This window comes from Panthera tigris, chromosome A3, assembly GCF_018350195.1.
Source record: "Panthera tigris isolate Pti1 chromosome A3, P.tigris_Pti1_mat1.1, whole genome shotgun sequence".
Lineage (NCBI taxonomy): Eukaryota > Metazoa > Chordata > Mammalia > Carnivora > Felidae > Panthera > Panthera tigris.
The window spans coordinates 84,729,765-84,753,563 of record NC_056662.1 but is presented as its reverse complement, the minus strand read 5'-3'; the positions used below and the strand labels follow the sequence as shown (position 1 = coordinate 84,753,563).

At 38.8% G+C, this 23,799-nt stretch overlaps 1 protein-coding gene across 15 annotated transcripts in view; it reads left to right on the top strand.

The window, feature by feature from the left end:
- LOC102969177 (E3 ubiquitin-protein ligase RNF113A-like) overlaps positions 1-23,799 on the top strand; it is a 504,616-nt gene that overhangs the window by 33,469 nt on the left and 447,348 nt on the right. The window contains exon 1 of one of the 15 annotated variants that reach the window (XM_042981580.1): positions 856-1,067. The exons of the other annotated variants lie outside the window; for them this stretch is intronic. The gene's annotated coding sequence lies outside the window, so the exon portion shown is untranslated. Of the gene's footprint in view, positions 1-855; positions 1,068-23,799 lie in introns of those variants that run through there. 15 annotated transcript variants of the gene reach the window in all.

The following is a 23,799-nucleotide window of genomic DNA, read 5'->3' as shown; positions in this document are numbered from 1 at the left end:
GTGCTCCAAGGGGGGTCTGATGGAGTGTCATACCAAACACAGCTGGCAAGCAGTAGATCCAAGATTCAAAGCAAGAAGCCCATACTTTTACCACCATAGTGCATATTGATCACTGCTTCCCCAAATGCAACAAGCTATTATATGTGTAATGAAGAAAATTTTGGGAATAAATGGACAAGATATTGGAGGTACTATGTGGTGGTCTAACATTTGATGATGTCATGATCTCATGCCAGTGTTGTGCTCTGATTTCAAAGCAGTTTCAAGGGCAATTTGGATTTCAGTTATTTTCTGTCTTAACAACCCTTCTGACTTAAGCAATTTTAATCAAAATCAAAAGATCCAGCTGCAGTTTGTTAATAGCTAAAAAAACAATGGCTAAAGGTGAAAGATTTTTAAAGGACTACACAAGGCACTTCTGTTGGCAGAATAATTGAGAGATGGCTGTTTGAGTGGGAAACAATGTAATTTGGATTCCTAATTCAGCAAAATTACTTAATTGGCAACACATGCTTCCCAATCACCAGAGAAGAACAGGAGGGTGGTTTTAATATGGGAGCGGAGCAAGATGGCAGGTTCCTAAATATGGAACAGGGAGAAGTTTTCCTTTTATTCAGTGTTAACTTCTTGTCATTACCTGTCTCATCCTTTCTGTAATCCTGTGTTCATGAGGATAGTGACTCAAAGCTCCCATCATGAGTTGCTCTGAGAATCCCATAGGCTGATAAAGAACCCTACAACTGTACCATGTCTGGTACGGTAAATTGTTGAGGGCATTCAGGGGGTCTTGACCTAGACTCACAGTGTTTCTCAATCAGGGACAGTATCCCTCCCCTCCTGAAGGGTTTTTAGAAATATATGTGTGTGTGTGGGGGAATCATTTGTTGTCACAATGAACAAGTTGTCACAAGGTGAGTGTATGTAGGCTAGTGGAATGTAGTTCTTGGGGGGCCAGTGATGCTAACCATCTTGCAGTGCACGGGATGGCCCCACTTGAGGAAGAAGTCTTACTTTAAATGCTAATGACACCAGCTCTGAGAGACTCTGGGAGAAGTGATTTGAGAAAGGTAATCATCTTTAAATATGAGACACAGTGGCCTCTGAAATGACTTATACTTTTCCATATACCTGTAGAAAACCACTTACGAAATGACGGGGTTAAGCAGTTAAGGCTGCTCAGAATGGAGTTGCCCTTGTCGTTAGTAGTGAGCTCCCTGTCACTGGAGTCATTAAAGAAGAGGCCAGAAGCCTCAGGTAAGGGATATTGTTAAAGGCATACCCAGCCTGAAGGAGAGGATGGATTAGATGATCTCTGAGAGGCTTTCTATGACCAGGATTCTAGGGTTTTGCTTACTATTTATTCTCAGAATTCTGGGTGAGAATTCCAGGGAAGCCAAAGGAATTAAAACTGAAAATCATGCACACATGTGAGGTTTAGTTGGAGAGACAGGTTGGGTGGAAAGAACATGAGTTAAGATTAAGAGATGATGGAGAAGGTGCATCATAGGTTAGGAGTGAACCAGCTCTGATTCCTGTCTCTACTAACTCACTAGTGTGGTCCTGGGCTTACCACATTTTCTCTTCATCTGTCGGGTGATGGTGCTCAGCTGTTCATTGCTCAGAGTCTGTGATTCTATAGTTTGAGAGTAGATCATGTTCTTTGACATAATTCTACTGGAGCTTTAGATAAGTACCTTAATTGATTATTCTTATGCAATGTGTGAAATAAAAATAAGCTCCATTTTGTTTTTCTCATTCACAAGGAAAAAAGTAGGCTTAAGTAAGCTTGTATGCTAAAATACCTTAAACGTGGGAAGTATAGTAAAGTAAGTGCCATTTTGAGATTTTTCTTCTGTAACCCCTTCCTATAAATTCTAGTGCTATTGGATAAATGGGTCTCAGGAAGCTGCTTGAAGCCCTCACAGGTCCTAGATACCTTTATTTTTGGAGCCCTATGCTCCATCATATAAGACTTATTAAAATATTCTCACCTTTCTCATTAAATAAAATGTATATATAATATGTTCTTTATTTTTTGATTTTAATGTTTATTACTTATTTTTGAGAGAGAGAGAGAGAGAGGACAGAGCATGAGTGGGGTTGGGGGTACAGAGAGAGAGGGAGACAAAGAATCCTAAGGAGGCTTCAGGCTCTGAGCTGTCAGCACAGAGCCCGACGCGGGGCTTGAACCTATGAACTCATGAGACCCCGGGCAGAGAACTCACCTAAGTGATGCCCAGGCTCCTGACCTATGGGAAATGTCAGGTGGTAAGCAGGTGTTGTTTTAAGCCACTAAATTTGGGGTAATTTATTGTATAGCATAGAAAAGTAATATGTATTGCTTGGTGGTATGCCTTTCTCAGGCACAAGACAAGATTTTAGGTGGTTGGGTAACTAGTTGTCTTCCCTTTTCTTCTTGGGTTACTCAACTGAGTTTTTACATCTATATGATTCACATTATATTTATCTCAGGAAAAGCAAGGAGACTCTGACTTGGCTTCATCATTAAAAGTCCGGCTCATCATGTACTTCATGTGTGATGGCATTTCTGTGGTGAAGCGCTTTGCATGTTTTCCTATGAAGGTAGTCCAGGATGGGTTTCATTAGGAATTGAAAAAAGCAAAGTGGATGAGAAGCCATGGCTTAAAATAAAGAAGAAGTGCCATAAGAGACCAATAATTTCTTTCCAGATAATGTTTCTAGTTCTCCTTTCCTGTTGCTGACAGTTACTCTTTGTTTGTTTTCAAACAAATTCTACCAGTCAGCAGGCAGCTGGAAGTGTGTTTGGTCGCCACAAGGTTGTCTGTCTTGCTTTCTTCCTGGAGAGCTGAAAAGCTGGGAACTCACCCCGTTACTCTCCAGTTTCCAGATTTTCTAGACTCAGCATTAGGTGGAAAGAAAGCTGAGTTTTGATAGAAAAAAAAAAAATCTGAATTGTCCCTTAGAGAAGTAAAATGCTTCCACAAACTGGGGCCCTGGTGGGTGTGAATTGTGCAGGTGGAGGAAACTTCGTCTTGTGTCTTCCACATTGTGTTGTACTTGATTCAGGATTGTTTCATCCTGCTGAAGGTGTCTCTTTCCCTCATGACCCAGGGCCTCTTCCTAATCCCTCTCTGAAAGCCTCTTCCTTTTCATTACATGGTCATAATTATTTCTCCGTCAAGTGCGTAACCTAACACCTCTCCATGCACACTGCCAAGGCTTGAAACCATAATAAGTGGAATGCTCACCTTTGAAGCCATTATTTCAATCATTACAACACAGTTTATTCCTTGAGAGGACATTAACATTTGAAAATGTGTCAACCAGAGTAAGAAATTCATCATGATCATAGACCACCTGCCAACTGATTAAAATGCAATGTTCTGATTTTCCTGGATTTTTTAGATCTGACATCAGTTTACATTTTTACATTATCTTGGTAAAGTTCCTGGTAAAGTGCTTGTGAAGGCCAGAGAAGTTTGATTTTTAAACAAGAAACTAGAAGAAAAAATGCAGTCAGAAGAGGGCAAAGGGATCCCCTGGGAGCATCAGGGTTGATGGGAGAGATGCCCCCATCCCCCGCCCCTCATTGAGAAGCCATTTCCCTCCTAGCAGGACTCAAAGCTGGGATGGCTTCTGCGTTTGGGCACCTATAATTTTGAGCAAAAATGAGTCTGGTTGCTGTGCTGAATTTCTTAGAAGACTTTAATGAGATCATCTCTGCAGTTCAATTGGTAAGGAGTAAAGGACAAATATTCCACTTCTGTCTAGCAAAAAGCCACATTTCATCATTAATACAGTTGAAATTGTTAGTTGAAAACATCTAGCAAAAAAATAAAAAAGGAAAAGGGAAAGGTGGGTTTGAAAGTAAAATATAAATTCTCTGGAAGCTGGAACGTGGGGTTAATATCATGTCAACCTAGAGATTTTCTGGATGGTATTTGTCGTCAAGGTAACACTACTTCTTTCTAAAGCTCAGAGAGGAAACCAGCCAAAGAAGGTGGTGCAATTAGAGTGACCTTAACCACTCACCTTTCAGCTTCTGGAATGTATTTGAAATGGCTAATATTTTCGGTTAGGTATTTCAGTGGATCCATTTTTTCCCAGTTACTTAGTCTTCATAACAAGCCACCCAAATTTTAATGGCTTGAAACAATAATACTTATTTTGCTTCTGGATGTATAATTTGGGCAGAGCACAGTGGGGACAGTTGTGAAGTCAGCTGGAGTAGCTTGAAGGCTAGGGTTGGAAACATCTGAAGGCTCGTTTACTCACGTATCTGGGGATTAATCCTGGGAAGACTAAAACAGATGAGCTAACACAATTGGGGTTCCTTGGGTATCTTTCTATTTCTGTGTGGCTTTTCTAAGTGGTCTCTACAACATAGCGGCTTCAGGATAGCCTGACTTCTTACATGTCAACCTAGGGTTCTCAAGGTGCATGTTCTAGGAGAGAGCAAGGCCTATAGGCAACAATACTGTATTACAAATGTAAAATTTTGTTGAGAGGGTAGATCTCATGTTAAGTGTTCATACCATAATAAAATTAGAGAGAGAGAGAGTGCCAGTCAGAAACTGGCTCACCATTTACAATCCAGTCTTGGAAGACATCACTTCTGCATTCTGTTTGTTAGATGAGAGTCACTAACCTGGCCCACATCTGAGGGTAATAGAATTTGACTCCACATTTGAGGCCCTTTGATGTGTAAGCGTGCTTTGTAGTTCTGAGCATATGGGGACTGGGGTAATGAAGGGGCAGCTTCTTAGCTCAGGCAGTTAGGGACAGCTAAGTGATATCCTCTATGGAGTGTTCTCTATCCTTCTAATACAGAAGATTGTCCCCTGCCCCCTCTGACTGATCAGCCACGTGGCCTGCGATTCTCTCAATTCTCTCTACATCTACACAACGCTGTAATGCTAAATCTGTGCTGCATGTTTGTCTATCCAATTAGACTGGAAACATCCTGAGGGCAGGAACTGCAGATACACACACACACACACACACATACACACACATATATATGTGTGTATATATATATATATATATACATATATATATATATATATTTAATGTAATTTATTGTCAAATTGGCTAACATAACAGTGTGTGAAGCGTGCTCTTGGTTTTTGGGGTAGATTCCCGTGGTTCATCACTTATATACAACACCCAGTGCTCATCCCAACAAGTGCCCTCCTCAGTGCCCACCACCCATTTTCCCTTCTCCTCCACTCCCCGCATCAACCCTCAGTTTGTTCTCTGTTTTTAAGGGTCTCTTGTGGTTTGCCTCCCTTCCTCTCTGTTTGTAACTATTTTTCCCCCTTCTCTTACCCCATGGTCTTCTATTAAGTTCCTCAAGATCCACATATGAGTGAAAACATCTTTTTGTTCCCCTCAGTTCTGAGCCTGGCACCCAGTTCAGATTTGTGAGTTGGTTAGTATCCTGACATCCTATGCTTTCTAACACCTACACAGTTATGTGAGTCAGGAACCTTTAAGTTGCAAGTGAAAGAAACCTAACCTACGCTAATGTAAGCTACATGGTCATTGACAGCACTGGAGTGCCCCATCTTTCTTTTTCCCTGCCTTCTAATGTCTCTGATTTCTGCATGTTGATTCATTCTTGGTTCAGTTCTCTTCTGTGGTATGAAGATAACTACGGGAAACTCCAGATTTATTTTCTCACATTTTCAGATTAGTCCCAAAGCAAAAAGAAAATGTGTGTTTCCTGAAAGCTCTGGCTGCAGTCCTACAGTGGCTGTGATTGGTCAGATTTGGGTTGTGGTCTCTCCTCTGAAACAATCTCTGCGGCCAGGCCTTGGGATACACTGGGTCTTGTTCTCACACTTGTGATAGAAGAATCAGCTCTGGGTGATAGCCAGCCCTACCAGACCAGAGGTCAGTGCTCACAAGGAGAACGTAGCACGTGTTTATTAAAATAGCTGACTCAGCAGTGAGGGAGGAGAGAGTGACTACAGAGACTCAGGGGTCTGAAAGGAGGAATTGTATGGCAAGAAATGAAAGGGAAAGAATCTCTTCTTTTTTTGAGTACCCAATGTATGCTATAAGCAGTAGGCTCTTTATAGATTCTGACCTCATTTGATTCCCCAACAATTCAGTAAGGCAAGTAGGATAATTTTAAGTTTAAAGAAGAGGAATCAAAGCTTGATGATGAAGGTAGGATTCAAATCCAGGATATTTGTCTTCAAAGGCCCTGTACTTTCCTCTAACCAGGGTTTCTCAACCTCCGCACTACTGGCATTTAGGACCAGGGAAATCTTTGTTGGGAGGGCTGTCTTGTGCATTGCAGGATGGTTAGCAGCGTCCCTGGCCTCTACCCATTAGATGCCAGTAGCGCTCCCCACCCAGGTTGTGACAATCAAAAATGTCCCCAGATATTGCAAAATATCTCTTTGGGGCACAAAATTGTCCCAGTTGACAACCAGTGCTCTAAACCATGCAGTTGAGCTAATTCAAAGTTGTGGTGCCTAAAAATCCATGCACCTGCAGTTGGGAAACACCACTGCAGGTCATAGCCTTACATTTTCTTGTGTTTTTGTTTGTTTTAGGAAACTTTGGCATTCACATGAGTGATTTCTCTAATCCAGTGGGAGATAGTCAATGGTTTGCCACATAAAGTAATTTTTAGTGTCATTGGTTCACAGAAATGCTTCTTTATTTGGAATGCACATCCAAGAATCAGTCTCAGAATCAGAGCTTCTAATATTAAATAAAAAGAAGAGGTGGTAAATGGGAAGGTGTTCAGTTCTGTCGGCCACAGTCTGTGTGAAATGAAGGTGGGGGTGTCTCTGTTGTAACTGTCCCCAGAGGCCATTCGCTGTGTGTACGATGGTTTGTTTCAGAGAGCAGTCGAGACGCCCTTTCTATGTGGAGAGAAGGGTTTGCAAGGCCTGGGTGGACAGAGCCGAGAGAGGAAGTTGGCACGGCCCTTGCTGACTTCATCTCTCCTGCCAGTCTGAGCTGATTTGTAAGGCTGTGTTTGGTGCCAGGGATGGGATGGGAAAGGGGAAGTAAATTCAAACAAAAAACGCCCCTGAAGTGTCTGAAAAGAGGCTTTTAGCACCATTCTTTGAGTGCTCTCAAGCAGACTGAAGGTGCAAAAATTTAAAAAGCAGCCACAATCACTTTGGAGAATGGGATAGTGTATCCAACACAGTGATATTATCACATCTATTTATTAGACAGAGGACTTCATTGTATCATAAAATAAACATGTTTCTCCTTCTAGTTCCTGCTTTGTGATGAATCTTCAAAAATGAGCTTACAAAGGAGCAGCCTGGAAAGTTGGCAAAAGTTGTTTTTAGACAAGTGCTTCCAAAATATCTGATTGAAAGGGTTTTCAGACTGTTTTCCTGGCATGCTGTGCAATTTGCAAACGATTTCTTTCTTTTTTTTTTTTTTTGGTCAATTGTAGGTGGGAAGGATTGTTAAGAGTATTTGAAACTGATTTCTTACATTTATAGACAGCTATCTTCCACATTTATTAATTTCCAGCATGGGTAGCAACTGAACATTCTTGCCCTTAATCATGGAGTTCACATCTGGACCCCCAAGTGTCTTAGTGGGTCTAGTGCCAGGGTTATTACCTGCTCCTCTTCCCTCCCTTCCATTCAGGATACCTCATGGACACCTTCTAATGTCCTGGTGAATTCTAGTGGTTAAATCTTTTATCTTTAGAGTTTCATTAGAATCTCAGATTTCCTCAGAAATTAAACACTCTAAGTGACCTGAAGATGGAATTTTCTCCTCAGTAAAAATCTAGTCGACATTCTCCCCAGTCAAAAAATCCAGGATCAAGTTGTAAGGCTAATTTCTCATGAGTGTAAAACTGTGTAGCTTATCTCAAAAAGGTTATGTACTGTATGATTCCATTTGTATAACATTCTCAGAATGACAAAATTATAGAGATGGGGAGTAGATCAGTGGTTGCCAGGGATTAGGTAAGGGAGGAAGGGTGTGACTATAAAGGAATAACACAGGGAATTTTTTTGTGATTATGGAAGTTTTGTCTTGATAGTGGTGGTGGTTACACAGGTCTCCACATGGGGTAAAATGTCACAGGATTATATAAGGACACACCAAAAAAAAAAAAGCTGATGCAACATTTGGTGAATTTCGAGGAAGGTCTGTTATCTATAATTATATGGTGCCAGTGTTGATTTCCTGGTTTTGATAACATGCTATCAATATTTAACATGTCAGGAGAAGCTGGATGGTGGGTTCACAAAACCTCTCTGTACTATTTTTACACCCTTGTGAGTCTATGTATGTATGTATGTTTGTGTGTAGGCTTCATGTCCAGCATAGAGCCCGATTCAGGACTTGAACTCATGACCCTGAGATCATGGCCTGAGCAGAGATCAAGAGTTGGATGTTTAACTGACTGAGCCACCCAGATGCCCCTAAATTATTTAAAAATAAAATGTTAGGGGCGCCTGGGTGGCGCAGTCGGTTAAGCGTCCGACTTCAGCCAGGTCACGATCTCGCGGTCCGTGAGTTCGAGCCCCGCGTCAGGCTCTGGGCTGACGGCTCGGAGCCTGGAGCCTGTTTCCGATTCTGTGTCTCCCTCTCTCTCTGCCCCTCCCCCGTTCATGCTCTGTCTCTCTCTGTCCCAAAAATAAATAAAAAAACGTTGAAAAAAAAATTAAAAAAAAAAAAATAAATAAAATGTTAAAAAAGATTCTAAAAAACCCATCTAAACTGTATGGCTTTATAGCATCTGGCATGGCAGAGAGGAGATGGCCCATAGTAGGTTAAGACATGAATGAAATGAATTACTGAACGAACAGAAGATTTTTTGCATTATATTAATGGAAGTTTAAAAGACTAATAATAATAGATGACACTTCTGATTACTTAATATGTGTCAGGGTTTGTGCTAAACATTTTAAACATTATCTCATTTAATCCTCCTAAGAATTTTATGAAAAAAATTTTTTTTTCCTTTGAAGGTAACTTTACATATTTGGTAGAAGTATAGAAAAACAAGGGAATTATTAATGACAAAAATATCAGATTAGTAGTTAACATGGTGGGTGGGAAGACAATGCTGTTACGGGGCAGAGGTGTATGGAGACACTACAGTGGATATATAGGGGTGTTGTATCATTCTTCCTCTTTTTTTTTTTTTTTCAGGAATCAAAAGAGAGGAACTTTCTTGACATATCCATAACTTAATTGTAATGTCAGCAACTTCTTTTTTCTTTTCGTTCTTCACATTTTAAAAATTAATTTATTTTAAATTTTATTTAAATCCAAGCTATTTAACATAGAGTGTAATAATAGTTTCAGGAGTAGAGTTGAGTGATTCATCACTTACATACAACACCCAGTGCTCATCACAACAAGTGCCCTCCTTAATCCCTGTTTAGCTCATCCCCCTACCCAACACACCTCAAACAACCCTCAGTCTGTTTCCTGTCTTTAAGAGTCTCTTATGGTTTGCCTCCCTCTCTGTTTGTCTTATTTTTTTCTTCCTTTCCCCTGTGTTCATCAGTTTTCTTTCTTAAATTCCACATATGAGTGAAATCATATGATATTTGTCTTTCTCTGATTTATTTTGCTTAGCATAATACATTCTAGTTACGTCCATATTGTTGCAAATGGCACATCTTTACCCATTTGTCAGTCGATGGACATTTGGGCTCCTTCCAGACTTTGGCTATTGTTGAGAGCGCTGCTATGAACATTGGGGTGCATGTGCCCTTTTGAATCAGCATTTTTGTATCCTCTGGATAAATCCCTAGTAGTGCAGTTGCTGGTCTGTAGGGTAGCTCTATTTTTAATTTTTTGAGGAACCTTCTTCGTACTGGTTCCAGAGTAGCCACACCAGTTTGCATTCCCACCAGCAGTGCAACAGTGTTGTGTCATCCTTTTTAAAGTTGTACATGTTCTTTATATATTTTCTTGTATGAGTGCTCTTATTTATATATGGTAAGTCAGGTGGGGAAAATATATAAATAGGAAAACAAAACAAAGCAGAGCAATTGATGGTGTGACAGGAGTTGTTTTATTGACAAGGGCATACCAACCAGAGATAGTTGCTCCCAGGCAGGGGACACCGGGCTCAGATCAGTGGGACACCGTGACTGTTGGCCTGGAATACCAGATCCTCACAAAGAGGCCCCAGCATAAACTATCAGAGATGTGTCCTCCAAATGAGTTAGTGCTGTGGGGGAAATGAAATGCTTTTCTGTGAAATTCTGACAGCAGACTGGTGATTCATGAATTCCTCATCGGCTCCTGGCCCCACATGGACATGTAGTCAGATAGTCAATTCTCCATTCTCAGTGTTGATGGAGGGAGCCAAGCATGCACACTTTGCTGTTGTAGCACCTTTGGATATGGAGATAAGAGGGAACACAGACCCAGAACATGAAACCCAAAGGTTAAGAACTGGAAAGGGACTTTGAGAACACTGGGCCAGCCTCTGTATTTTACAGATGAAGACAGCCAGGTGTGGAGACACTAGGATTGTTCCAGAGTTTGGAGTGACTGAGAGGACCTGAGTGCACTGTATCCTAGGGCTGCATGCTCAGGACTTTCTGTTGTTCACGGTACTTCCTAGGATTCTCCTGAAGAGTTTAAGGGGCAGAGATATAAGCAAAACAGACAACAAGCACACACGTGGGGTAATGGGAAAATAAACTAGGAAAACAAGATCAAGTTTGGAGGAAGGTTATTTTAAATGTTTATTTATTTTGAGAGAGAGAGAGTGCAAGCCAGGGAGGGAAGGAGGGGGAGAGAGAGAGAGAGAGAGTGTGTGTGTGTGTGTGTGTGTGTGTGTGTGTGTGTGTGAGAGAGAGAGAGAGAGAGAGAGAGAGAGAGAGAGAGAGAATCCCAAGCAGGCTCTACAGTGACCTGCAGAGCCCGAAGTGGGGCTTGAACTCACGAATTGTGAGATCATAACCTGAGCCCAAATCAAGAGTTGGAGGCTTAACCGACTGAACCACCAAGGTGCCCCTGGAGTAAAGTTTTTGTTCACAAGGTGTATATGAAGCTGTTTCACAATACCATGTGATTTTAACTTGATTTTAACTTGATTTTACTTGAATGAATGTGAGCTCTAAGGAAAGGACCAAGTGGCTCCTTCTCAAAGGTAGCAACAGATTGGGGAATTTTGGAGATATTTTATCTTAAATTACTTTTAAAAATAATTATAGGAGTAATATCTGAATACTTGCTCCCTGTAAAAATTCAAACAGTACACATGTGTCTAGAATAAAAAGTCAAATTACCTTCACTGATACTGCTCTCCTTCCTGTAGGTAACCACTGCTAACCACTTACTTTGTATCATTCAGACCCTTTTGTGTGCATTTACGTACAGGTTTAAAAGATGCATGTATGTAGCTTAAAAAAAGATAAATCCAGCTATCTGTATTCTGTGATTTGCTCTTTCTCTGAACAGTGTCTTAGAAATCTTTCTGCCCGGGTAACATGGCTCTACCTCCATCATCTTAATGACTGCATCATGGCACAAGTGGCATAACTGTTCTCTTCGTGATGGACATTAGAGTGAATCTAAATGAACGAGGATCAGTGGATATTCCAGTCCTTGTGGCTTGACTTGAGCCATACTATGAGTGGTTTTGTGAATCTGTTCTCTGAACTGGAAGAGCCTGGTGTCTGCACGGTGTCTGCACGTTTCACTAGATACTGTCAAGGTGGTCATCAAAAAACATATAACGAGTTACATATTCCCCACAAGATACGTTTGTCCATTTTGCCACATTCTTTCTATAAATAAATATTGTCAATTTTTAGAAATTTTGCCAATCTGAGAGATGACAAATGGTACCATTATATTACTTCTATATTCCTTTCTATGGTTCTTAGTAAGGTTGACTATGCTTTCTCGTGTTATTTGACACTTGTGTTTCTTCTGTTAAGTTGCCTAATCGTATCTACTTTCCTTTTTGGAAAAAGAAAATTGTTCTTACTGATTTGTAGGCATATGAATGGGTAGTAACTTTATGATGGTGCAGATATCTCCTCTTGGTTTATTGCTTTTATTTGAAGTTTGTTTATGGTCTTGTTTGCCTAGAGATGTTTTAAATTTGTGAGTCATCAAGTTAGTAACCTTTTCTTGTTTTATACATCTTGTGTTTTGTTTAGAAAAACATTCTCCAAGATTATAAAGTTATTATCTTAAACTTTCTTCTGATAACTTTTTAATACTTAGATCTTTAATCTAACCAGGATTTATTCTTGCACATAGTATAAGAATCTAATTTTATATGTTTTTTCCCCCAAATGGAAAGCCATTTGTCCTGACATCATTTATTGTCTAGTTAATCCTTTCTTTGTCATATACTAAATCTGCATTTGGTTTCTGAAGCCATCTATTCTATTTCATTGTTTAGTATGCCAATGACACCCTGCCTATAAAATATTGTCATTTTTTACCTTGGGTATATTTTGTGAGCTTGCTCTTCTAAGTGAATTTTAGATTCAGCTTTCTTAGTTTCCATAAAAAACCCTGTTGATGTTCTGACTGTCATTTCTCAGAGTTTATAAATTAATTGTGAGAGAACTGATATTTTGCAAAATGTAGTCTTCTCATTCATTTGGGAAAAAAGTTTTTTAGTACTTCAATAAAATAGTTTTTTACTATAAGATTTATGCATTTCTTTTTTTAGTTATTTCTAGGTATTTCATAGTTTTTGTTCCTCTGGGGATTTTAAGTTTTCATTGCAATTTCTATTAGAGTTTTGTTTCTGAAGCTATTGATTTTCTATATATTGATCTTGTAATAGGCTACCTTACTGAACCTTCTTATTGATTCTGATTTTCAGTTTATTTTCTTTGCTTTTTAACAAATAGATAATCATGTCATCTGATAATAGTGGAAGTTTTATTTCTTTTCCCCCAATACTTATGATTTTTTTTTCACTTTTCTTACTTAATTTCATTGATTAGAACCTTCAGAAAAATACTGGAAACAGTTATAAGTTATCAAATATCAATCAAAAAGACAAGAAATAACAAGTGTTGGCCAGGATGTGGAGAAAAAGGAACACTTGAGCACCGTTGATAGAAATATAAATTGGTTTAGTCACTGTGGAAAACAGTAGGAGGTTTCTCAAAAAATTAAAAATAGAAATACCATATGACCTAGTAATTCCACTACTGAGTATTTACCCAAAGAAAATAAAAACACTAATGTGAAAAGATATATGTACCCCTATGTTTATTACAATGTTGATATTTACAATAGCAAAAACATGGAAGTAACCCAAGTATCCATTGCTGGATGAACGGATAAAGAAGATGTGGTATATATATATATACAATGGAATATTACTCTGCCATAAAAAGAATGCAGTCTTGCCATTTGCAACAACATGGGTGGGCCTAGAGGGTATTATGTTAAGTGCAATAAGTCAGCAGACGAAGACAAATACTGTATAGTTTCACTTACGTGTGAAATCTAAAAAACAAAACAAATGAACAAGAAACAAAAAAACCATACTCTTGATCACAGAGAACAAACTGGTGGTTGCCAGAGGGGAAGAAGATGGAGGGATGAGGGAAATAGATAAAGGGATTAAGAAATACAAACTTCCAGTTATAATATAAACATGTCACAGAGATGCAGAGTATAGCATGGGGTAAATAGTCAATAATGTACTAATGTTGTTTAATGACAAATGGTGACTATACTTATCATGGTGACCACTGAGTATTGTATAGAATTGTTGAATCACTATGTTTTACAACTGAAACTAATATAACATTGTATGTTAATTATATTTCAATGAAAAAAAACCCCTAAAGATGGTTAGGTTAAAATAACTTATAAACTGGTAGAGACACTTATTTTGAGTTAGAGAATAAATTCCAGATGTTGGTATTTACAGGAGACACGAAATGAAATGACACAGAAAGACCAAAAAGAAAGGGATGGATAAAGTTATACCGGACAACTTGTAACCAAAAAAAGATAGATGAGACAATATTGATTTCTAGGAAAATAGATTCCAGTATGAAAACCATTATTTGGTCTCAGGAGGATATAACATGTTGTTGAAGGATACAGTCCACTGAAAAGATAAAATTATTTTAAACTAAAAAGAAATCATTATGAACTACAGTGACTATATTTCATGTTCATCTAATAAAATATCTGTGTACTGTCCTAGGTTTCTCAGACCCTTGTAGTTAGATGTGGCTGTGAACTAGTTCTGACCAGTGAGCTCTTAGAGGTGATGTGTGCTACTTTCAAGCTAAGCATATGAAAACTGGTGTGCAACTTCTGCTTCTCTCTTAAACATTAAGGTTAACAGCCATGCTATTTAAATTTATTTAGCCTTGGGGTGCCTGGGTGGCTCAGTTAGTTAAGCTCCCGGCTAATTTCATGGTTCGTGAGTTTGAGCCCCACATTGGGCTCTGTGCTGACAGCTCAGAGACTGGAGCCTGCTTCGGATTCTGTTTCCCTCTCTCTCTACCCCTCCCTTGCTTGCACTCTGTCTCTCTCTCTCCCTCTCAAAAATAAATAAACATTAAACAATTTTATTTAGCCTTAACTACACATTTATGGTTTATTTTTACTCACACTATTTTTTAAAACAATCCCTTTTCTCTTTTAGATTCACTTTCCATTTTAATATTGTATATATTCATATAATTTGTTCAGAAAAGTTTTCTAAGTTTGAAAACATTTGAATACTTGTGCACCTGAGAATGTCTTTATTTTGCCCTGATGGTTAGAAGATAGTTGAGTCTAGAGTTTTTGGTACTTCATAAGAACATTGAAGACATTGCTCCATTGTGTTTTAGATTGAAGACATTAGCTCCATTGTGTGTTGTAGAGGAGAAGCCTCATGCCAGGTGGATTCTTGTTCTTTGAATGTAGCCTGTTTTTTCTTATCCCTTTCTAGTGATTGTTAAGAATTTTATCAATCTCTGGAGTTCAGAGATTTCTGCAGACATGCTGAAACCATCCTTTTGTTTTCTTTATTCCACTTCCCTCCCTTCCTTACTCCTTCCCTTTTTTCCTTTCTTTCTTCCTTCCCTTCATTCTGTTAGCAATTCATATCTATTGCATGTTTTACAACAGTTTGTGACAGTTCATGTTTTTAACAAGTGTATATAAATGAACACAATTGATAGCTCAGATATGTTTTTCCAGTGCAAATGGAAATCCCTGTTCCCTTTGGCAATAACTGTAGCTCTGGTTGGAGATGTTGGTGGTGGTTCTGGAGTGAAGAGCAGTTATGGGTCCTGGTAGGGTAGACTTTTCCTTTAGGGTGACCAGTAGTTTGTTTTCTGATGAAAGTTTGTTTCTTCCCTGGAGGTAGCCCAAAGTTACTGAGTACATTACTTTGTCCCAGCCCCAGTATCTACTCTGAGAATCTCTGTGTCAAAATTCCTATATCACAGAGCTGCATTTGAGGGTAAACTCTACTAGGCACTCTGCCAGGGGATGGACATAGTTCTTCTGTACTTTTGAATAAGTGACAAGCCTACCACCAACTCCTCCTTTTATCCTTACTGCCTCTTTTCCTAGAGTTGTTTTAGAGCTCTTTATTGGAGAGCTTCTCATTTGTCCTTGTGGAATTGCAGATTCTTTAGATCTGTTTCCTCCTGCTTTTTCTAGGAAATTCGCAGTTCTGGTATCTTAGTGGAAACTCTCTTGGTTTTTCAGCTCTACTAAATTTATTTTTGTTTGCACATTTTCTTTGTCATTTCAGTGGAATTCAGAGAATGAGACCAGGTAAATACTTTTCTCCAGTTAGCCATGTTAAACCTTCATTTGATCTTTTAATAATTTGATGTGAATAGTTTGAGGTTTTTATATATACATGGCAGTATACTTTCCTTTGTAGAATGGGATTGTTGTCTTTAATATAGCTCATATTTATCATGCACTTAGTTGGTTTCAGGCACTATGCTAGATTTTTAATTACTTATTTTATTTTTACATTTTTTTATTGAATTAATTTTCTCACTTAATCTTTCTAATAGACCTTATACTTGGGATTATTATTTGTGACAGTTCATGTTTTTAAGAAGTGTATATAAATGAACACAATTGATAGCTCAGATATGTTTTTAGTCCTTTAACAGATGAGGAACTAGTGCTCACTGAGGGTAACTGACTTGTTCACATTATCTAACACTTGTAAGCACCACATTCTACTGCCTACTATCTTTACTATCTTATAATCTGATTTGGAAAACAAATCCATGGATTCCTTTTCATGTCAAAAACTGTGTATACTGCAGCATTAATGGTAATTGCTCCATAATATTACATCTTACTGTATATACTCTTATGTATATACTCTAATTTATTTTGCCAGAGTCACCGATCCTATATTGCAGGCTATTTGCCAAATTGTACTGAATACTTACCATGAGCTAGGCATTGTTTGGGCACTGAGATAAGTAAGACGTGGTCTTTGGCCACATGGAATTTTCATTCCAGTTTGAGACCTAGACAATTACAAATAATTATACAAATGACTATTTAATTGCATATGTGAGAGATACAAGGTCCTAGTGTATGTTAGCCATGGGAGCTGGTCTGGCCTGGTAGGTATGAGAAGCCATCTCTGAGAAACTGACAGAGCAGAGGAAAGTTTTACTGTTGCTTGCTGGGCATTTGGTGGGCATTATGCCTCTATGGCTTAGTCTGTGAAATGGTGTTAAGTAGAATCCAATCCAAGAAGCCTGTGAGAACTATATTAACCTAATGACATTCTTACTAAGAATCTCTGGGATTAAGATCTCCTTGCTGTGCACAAATCATCTGAATGAATTAAACATGTAATTGAAAGGTTCATCGTGTGCTACTCGAATGCTTTGCTGTACCAGAAATAAAATGAAAATGAAATCATTTTCTCTTTCAAATAAATATTATATACTGTGGGCTTCACTGGCTCCATTAGCACTGTCCGATTGCACAGAGGCGATTATATTATTTATAATACGTGCAGATAGTAAGAGCCTCCTTCAACTGAAGGCAGACAAGCACTGTAGGATCATTTCCCTTCTTACTGGCCCACACAGTATTTCTTGTTGCTTCTCTCTCCTAAAATCTATAGCTGGTTGGTGTTTTTGTGTTCTGATTTTTGTTTTGTTTTCTTTGAGACTTCAGGTAGCCATTTTCAAAGGGTGTTTCTTTGCTCAATATTTTGGGCAGGTCAAAACTCCTCATGAGACTGGAATATTTTGAGTGAGTCAAAGCTTGTACCATCATGAGACTGGTATGAGAATTTTTTGTTATGCTCTGGTTGAGTTATGATTTGTTTGCAGGTTAACTTCCTGGTATCAACTTAGACACCCAGGGTGTGTTGTCAGTAAGTGAAGTGACTGTCAGATCAGTCATTGGCCCTATAAGTTCATAAAACTTTAAGGAGGTCCTTACCATTTTCCATAATATGATAAAAATGGAAATAATATTTACCATTCATTTAACACTCACAATGTGTCATGGGCTTCATATATTTTTCTAATTTGATGAGGAAATTGGGGATAAATGATGTTAAATAATTTGCTCAATGTTACTCTGTAGAGAGGCAGGATTTGAATCTAGATCTTTCTGGCATCCAAACATGAGTTTTTCTGTCTTTGGTGGTTTTAAAATAAATGGCTGCAAATTCTTTGACTCTTTTCAGATTGAGAGGTTGGGTCTGTGTCCCCTCCCTTTAAATCCGGGTGGACTTATGACCACTTCAACCAGTAGAGTAGGACAGAAGTGATACTCTATGACTTTTGGAGTTGGATCACAGAAGGCCATGAACTTCTGCTGTGTTTGCTGGAACATTTACTCCTGAATCAGTAGGTAAGAAGCCTATTATCCAGATGCCACCATGTTATGTGGAAGCCCAAAACACTTGGAGTAGTCACATGTGTAAGCATTGCAGCTACCGTTGACAGTTCCAGCTAAGCCCAAACTGAGACATCCCAGTCCAGGTGCTAGACATGCAGTTGAATAAGCTCTAGATGATTCTGGACCCTATCACTCAATTACCCCTAGACATTTGAATCTTTCTAGTTGAAGTCTAGATTCTATAGCACATAGGCAGTCTGTCTTCACTGTGTCTCATCTAAATTTCTGACCACAGCATCCTGAGTATAACAAGAGCCTTATTGTTTTATACCACTAAATTTGGGGTGATTTGTTGTGTAGCAATATTTTGCAGAATTGGAAGGGATCTTAGGTATTGACTAAACTAATTTCTACCTAATAACCGGAATCTCACCTATTTTTTTTTAAGGTTTATTTATTTTTGAGAGAGTGAGAGAGAGCGAGTGAGAGAGCACTAGCAGCGGGAGGGGCAGAGAGAGAGGGAGACACAGAATCTGAAGCAGGCTCCAGGCTCTGAGTTGTCAGCACAGAGCCCAGTGCGGGGCTCGAACTCATGAACTGAGAGATCATGACTTGAGCTGAAGTCAGCTGTTTAACCGACTGAGCTGCCTAGGTGCCCCTCACCTATTTCTAATTGAGGAGTCACATACACTAGCAGTGAATGAGCTAGACCTGGCATTCAGAAGGGTTTTATTTGGCTGAGAATTTTGAGTTGTAACAATGATTAAATTTTACACAAGGCCTGTATTTCCAACTTCTCTGGGAAAACCAGAAGATCTGGAAATACTAAGTAAGAAAACAGTCCTGTGTTTCTGAATAGCAGCTACCTGCTTCATGTGGATCTTTGCTCTCCAGTGTTAGTGTTAGAGCACTCCTGATTTCACTACTGGCCCTCCCCGCTTCTGCCTGCTTACTGTAGGCAGATGTGTTTGTAGACGTGAGAGATAGATGATCCCATAGCCTGTTTCTGAGTATTAAAAGGTGCTTAAGAATTTTTGTTTCTTTTGTTTTTATCTTCCAAAGTTCAAGTTCGGGTTGCATTACTGTAATCTATTTTGCATGTATAGTAATTATAGTGATGACTGGAATACCTTTTAATGCTATAAAATGGTATAGCTTAAGATGAGCATTAAATCCCAAGTCTTATATTTAAGCATCCATCTGTCATGATAAAGAAAGATGGAAAAGAAGTCAATTAACTTTAGGGTAAAAAAATTCTAAAAGAAGGCTATACTTCAGTTGTAGATTTAGTGTTCACTCTACTCAGGACTTATGAATGGATTTGTTGTGGAGGAAGACCTGTCTTTCTCTTTTCTTTTCTTTTCTTTTCTTTTCTTTTCTTTTCTTTTCTTTTCTTTTCTTCTCTTCTCTTCTCTTCTCTTCTCTTCTCTTTCCTTTTCTTTTCTTTTCTTTTTTCTTTCTTTGTTTCTTTGTTTCTTTCTTTCTTTCGAAAGATCTTTCTTTGCCAAAGCCCTTTCTGGAAAAGAATTTGGATTTTGGCATAGATCCATTGCGTTGTGGTTGAAACCCAGCTCTTTTGTGTAGCCATGATAAATCATTGATTTAGGAGAGTCATCAATGAAGTAGCTGCTATTTACTTTGTTGGGGTTAGTAGAATATTAATACGTATGCTTGTCAACTGTCTAAAGGGGTAAAAGGAAGAGAAGAAGAAATTTTGTATTTAGTAAATACTTAAAATTCAGACCAGAGCAGAATAACCCATTTCTGTTTTCATTGGCAGTATAGCAGAAGGGAATGTCTTAAAAATTTTTTTTCCACTCAAAACTTTTCAGGGTTAAATAACATAGGAAATGATTACCAAAGGAAGTTGTAGAAACTTCATCCAGAGATGTTTAATGAAAAACAAGGCTTTCTAGATAGGAGAAAGTCATTCCAACTTTGGAGTGGGGCAGTGGTAGGAGATAGGGAAAACCAGTAAACACTTGATGACCTTCTAAAATCTCTGGTAGAGCTTTAGTAGCTGCTGTACATTTTGGTAAGTGGCCATAGACCCATAGGAGAAGGTCTTAACAAAATTGGCTTGGAATTGGGTATGTATTGGATGGTCATTACTTATTACAGCTGATTGGCGTTTGCTGTTAGAATATTGTTCTTATGAGGCTAATGCAATCTTAACACCCATCCATGGCTTCAGATAATTTCTTTGGTGCTGTTCAGCATGATGTAAGTTACAAAGAGGACTTTCCACCTCGTAGACAAAGTACCACACAGAAATGGTATGGTGTTGGCTTCTAATTTTTATATTAGGTTTTAAATTTTTGGAAAATTGTTAGTATGTGGATACTTGCTGAGAGGGGCTGCAGCAAGGGGCTCTGGATGCTGATTTTAACCATGCTTTTAGCCATTGTTATTAGAAATCGACATTGAATGACTAACTCCACTAGGTGAAAACAGTCATAGAAAATCATAGATGGATACACAGTGACCCAGTTTCTTTCCATGAAACAAGCATGTAATTTTCTAGTATTAAAAAAATGAGAGTAACACAACTTTCTCCACATTCCATGAGGCACCCTCCCCCTTTAGTGGCTATGTGAATCTTCTTCCTTTCTTGGAAAGAAATATTAATCAAGTCTTGGACATCTGATGAGTAAAGTCTGTCCCACTTGCCATAGCCTTCTTCAGGAATGAATAACATCATTCTCCAGTTTGTGAGAGTATTATTAGTAGAAAACCCCTAGCTTCTACCTGTCTCCTGGGTTTGCCTTGGTGGAAGAAAACCACACGTTAAGTTACCATCCTTCCAGGAACAACACATAGATTTTTCCAGTGACTGATCAAAGTAGGGATATGCAAAATTCCATGACCACTGTCGTATTTGATACCAAGTACAGAATTTGGGGGTCCCTAGGACCATTCCTCAGGCTTGATAATTTGCTAGAAGACTCACAAAACTCACTAAAAGCTGTTATACTTATGGTTATGGTTTATTACACTGAAAAGATACAGGTTAAAATCATCCAAGGACAGATAAGATCCATCATCCAAGACCCATAGGACAAAATCCAGGAAAATTTTACATATGGAGTTTCCCATTGTCCTATCCAAGTGGAACTGTGGATAGCAGTGATTTCCCCAACAACAATGTGTGACAAAAAAAAAATGGAGTGTTGCTAACCAGGTCAGCCTACCTGATCCTTAGTGTCCAGAATCTTTATTTTGGGATTTATTATGTAGACATGGTTGACTGTCTACATGGCTGACCTCTCGAGAGAGAGGGAGAGAGAGAGAGAGGAGAGGGAGAGCAAGAGCACCTCAGTCTCTGTTTCCTCTGAAGGTCAAGCTGATAGCTTGTGATCCAAAGCACCTATGAATAGGTTTCTTTAGGAATTGCTTGAGACTCCTGCATGTGCAACCTGAAATTATACAGGAGGTTATACCCCGTGGGAAAACCCTTGACAAATGAGCAATAAGAACTGGTGGATTAGTTCATTCTCTCTTCTTCTTGGTGAACTGTTGCTCACATATGGTCCAATGGCATCCAGCTCCAGTCTCAAATAATGGTGGCCAACTCAATAATGCGTCTTTATGGTGGCTCTTTCTTTCTCTTCCATATTTCTATTTTTCCTGCCTCCCCCTTCTGCTTCCTGAACTCACTCCCCTAAATAGATAACTTGCACTGAAGCCGTTGTTGCAGCTCTGCTTTTGGGGGAAATGTAGTCTGTGTACTGTAACATGATGGTCTCATCGTTGCTCCCAGTCAGATGTTGCCAGGAACTACCTTGTTAGCACATGTCCATTTTGCGTGTGTTTGTGCACATCCTTCTCTGCCCTCACTTGTTTTCTAAGCTATATAAAACAAGGCAAAGCAGGTCAAGTCTCATTTTGAGCAAGAAGTACTTTTGAGGAATAAAAACAGGGAACATTTTTTGATTGGTCCTTATCTGTCAAGCACTAAGTTTTATATGTATATATATGTGTGTGTATATATATATGTGTGTGTATATATATACACACCCATATATATAAAATACATTTATATGTATTTTATATATGTATATAATTTATATATAAATATATTATGTATGTGTATAACTTATAAATATATATTTGTATATATATATAAAATATTATATTATATATATATAAAACCCAATTTACTCCTTAACTTAATCCTCTGGGGGAGTCACTGTTATTGTTCCTATTTACACATAAGGAAACTGAGGCTAAGATAATTTTAGTAACTTTCTTTAGTGGTTTGGCTGGTGAATGGTGAAGCTAGGAAGCCATCTAATTTCACTGTTTGATGTCAGAGCAGAGCTCTTAAATACTAGAAATCCCAAGATGCAAATCAATATTAGGCCCTGTGGGGATGGTTAATGGTGTTTGACTACCAACATTTAATATGTAAGCATTAGGATGGGATTGCACACTGAGTCGATTTTTCTCAGGCAGCCCAGGGAGAGAAGCCAGGCTCCCTCCAGTAGGAGTAGAAGATCTCATTCACCAGGCAGGTGAGGGTCAGCAGAAGGGAGCCACTCGGCCTCCTATCTGGCTTTGATTGCTAGAAAAGGGTGAACACTGTGATATTTATTTATGGTTATATATAATGTTTATGATTATTTATGATATTTGTAAATAGATGGCTCTGCCTGGTAATTTATGGCTGTTTCTTGGGCTTTTAATCACAAAGATGGCCCTAAAAATAATTTCATTCTGCCGTTAGAGGACAAATAGATGGTGTTTGCCATGTCAGGCTTCAAGTAGGAACTGCTAGTAACACCTGGGAAACAAAACAAATAGGATTAGATAATTTACAAAAGTGCTTCATTTTTCAAAACCTTCTCATTTTCCTTACTTCTTCATGTTAGGATAATGTTTGTCTTAATTAGAAGAAACAGGTCATGACTCTGAAGGCAAACAGATCCATTATTCTTCAAGAAATGTGCTAATCCTCCAGCTTGAGGTCAGGCTGCATACATAAGGGGTGCCTCAGGAGGGGGAGTGTTTTTTGTTTTAAACTGCTGCTGAGCAAATATTTCCTTCTCCTCACCACAATAAGCTTCCAAAGCAACCTACAAATGTCTTTCTGAGGAGTATACAAAGAATCTAGACCCCATGCCCAACCCTGGTACACCTGCTTGGGCTGGAGTATTTTAGGGTCCTTTGATGATAGCAGTCATATGTACCATATTTGCTTTCCAGAAGTAGGCTCAGCCAAACAAGTGAAGGGTGGGGTTTCCTTTCAGTTGTTTTTTTAAAAACACAGAGTCATTAATGGATCCCACAGTTTGTAATATGCATGTAAATTTCTGTTTGTTACATGACATGGCATTATTTGCATGAATCAATTTTATTAGCTTCCTGGGATTCTGGCCCCAGATGAAAATGAAATAAGAACCACAGTGGCAAGAATTGTATGTAACTAATGAGTTCTGTGTCCTTGGGCAACTTCTGTAAGACTTTCTGAGCTTGTGCTAGGAATGACGGGGGATTCAGAGATGAACTAGGTGCAGAATGTGCCTTCCATAAGCTCACAGACTAATGGAGGGAGGTATGAACAAATACCTCAAATAACTAAAATGTGAGAAAGAGTCAAATTGCATCATATGTAGAGTGTTTAGTAGCTGAAGGATGAGATTATTTCAAATAGAAAGCATCCAGAAAAACTTTGTAGAATCTTTTGGGTTTAGCCTTGAAGAGACAATTGAATTTGAATACTGAAGGGTTGGGCTGGGAAGGGCATTCCAGAGGGAGGGAACAGCCTGGACAAAGGCAGAGTGTGCAGATGCCAGGGTATGTGGGCAGCAGTGTGGGGAATGTGAGAGCAGTGGGGAGTCCAGGGAATTGAGGAAAGATGGTGGAGTGATTTGCACATTAGATAAGGAATTGTGGACTTGCCCTATGGATGACTCAGTCCTTTGTCAGTTGAGGCTGTGAGTTGTCTAAGGTCACAAGGCTAGCAATTGGCAGTAAAGTGGATTCTAGCCCCCGTCGTGATTCTCAGTCCAGTGGGTTTTG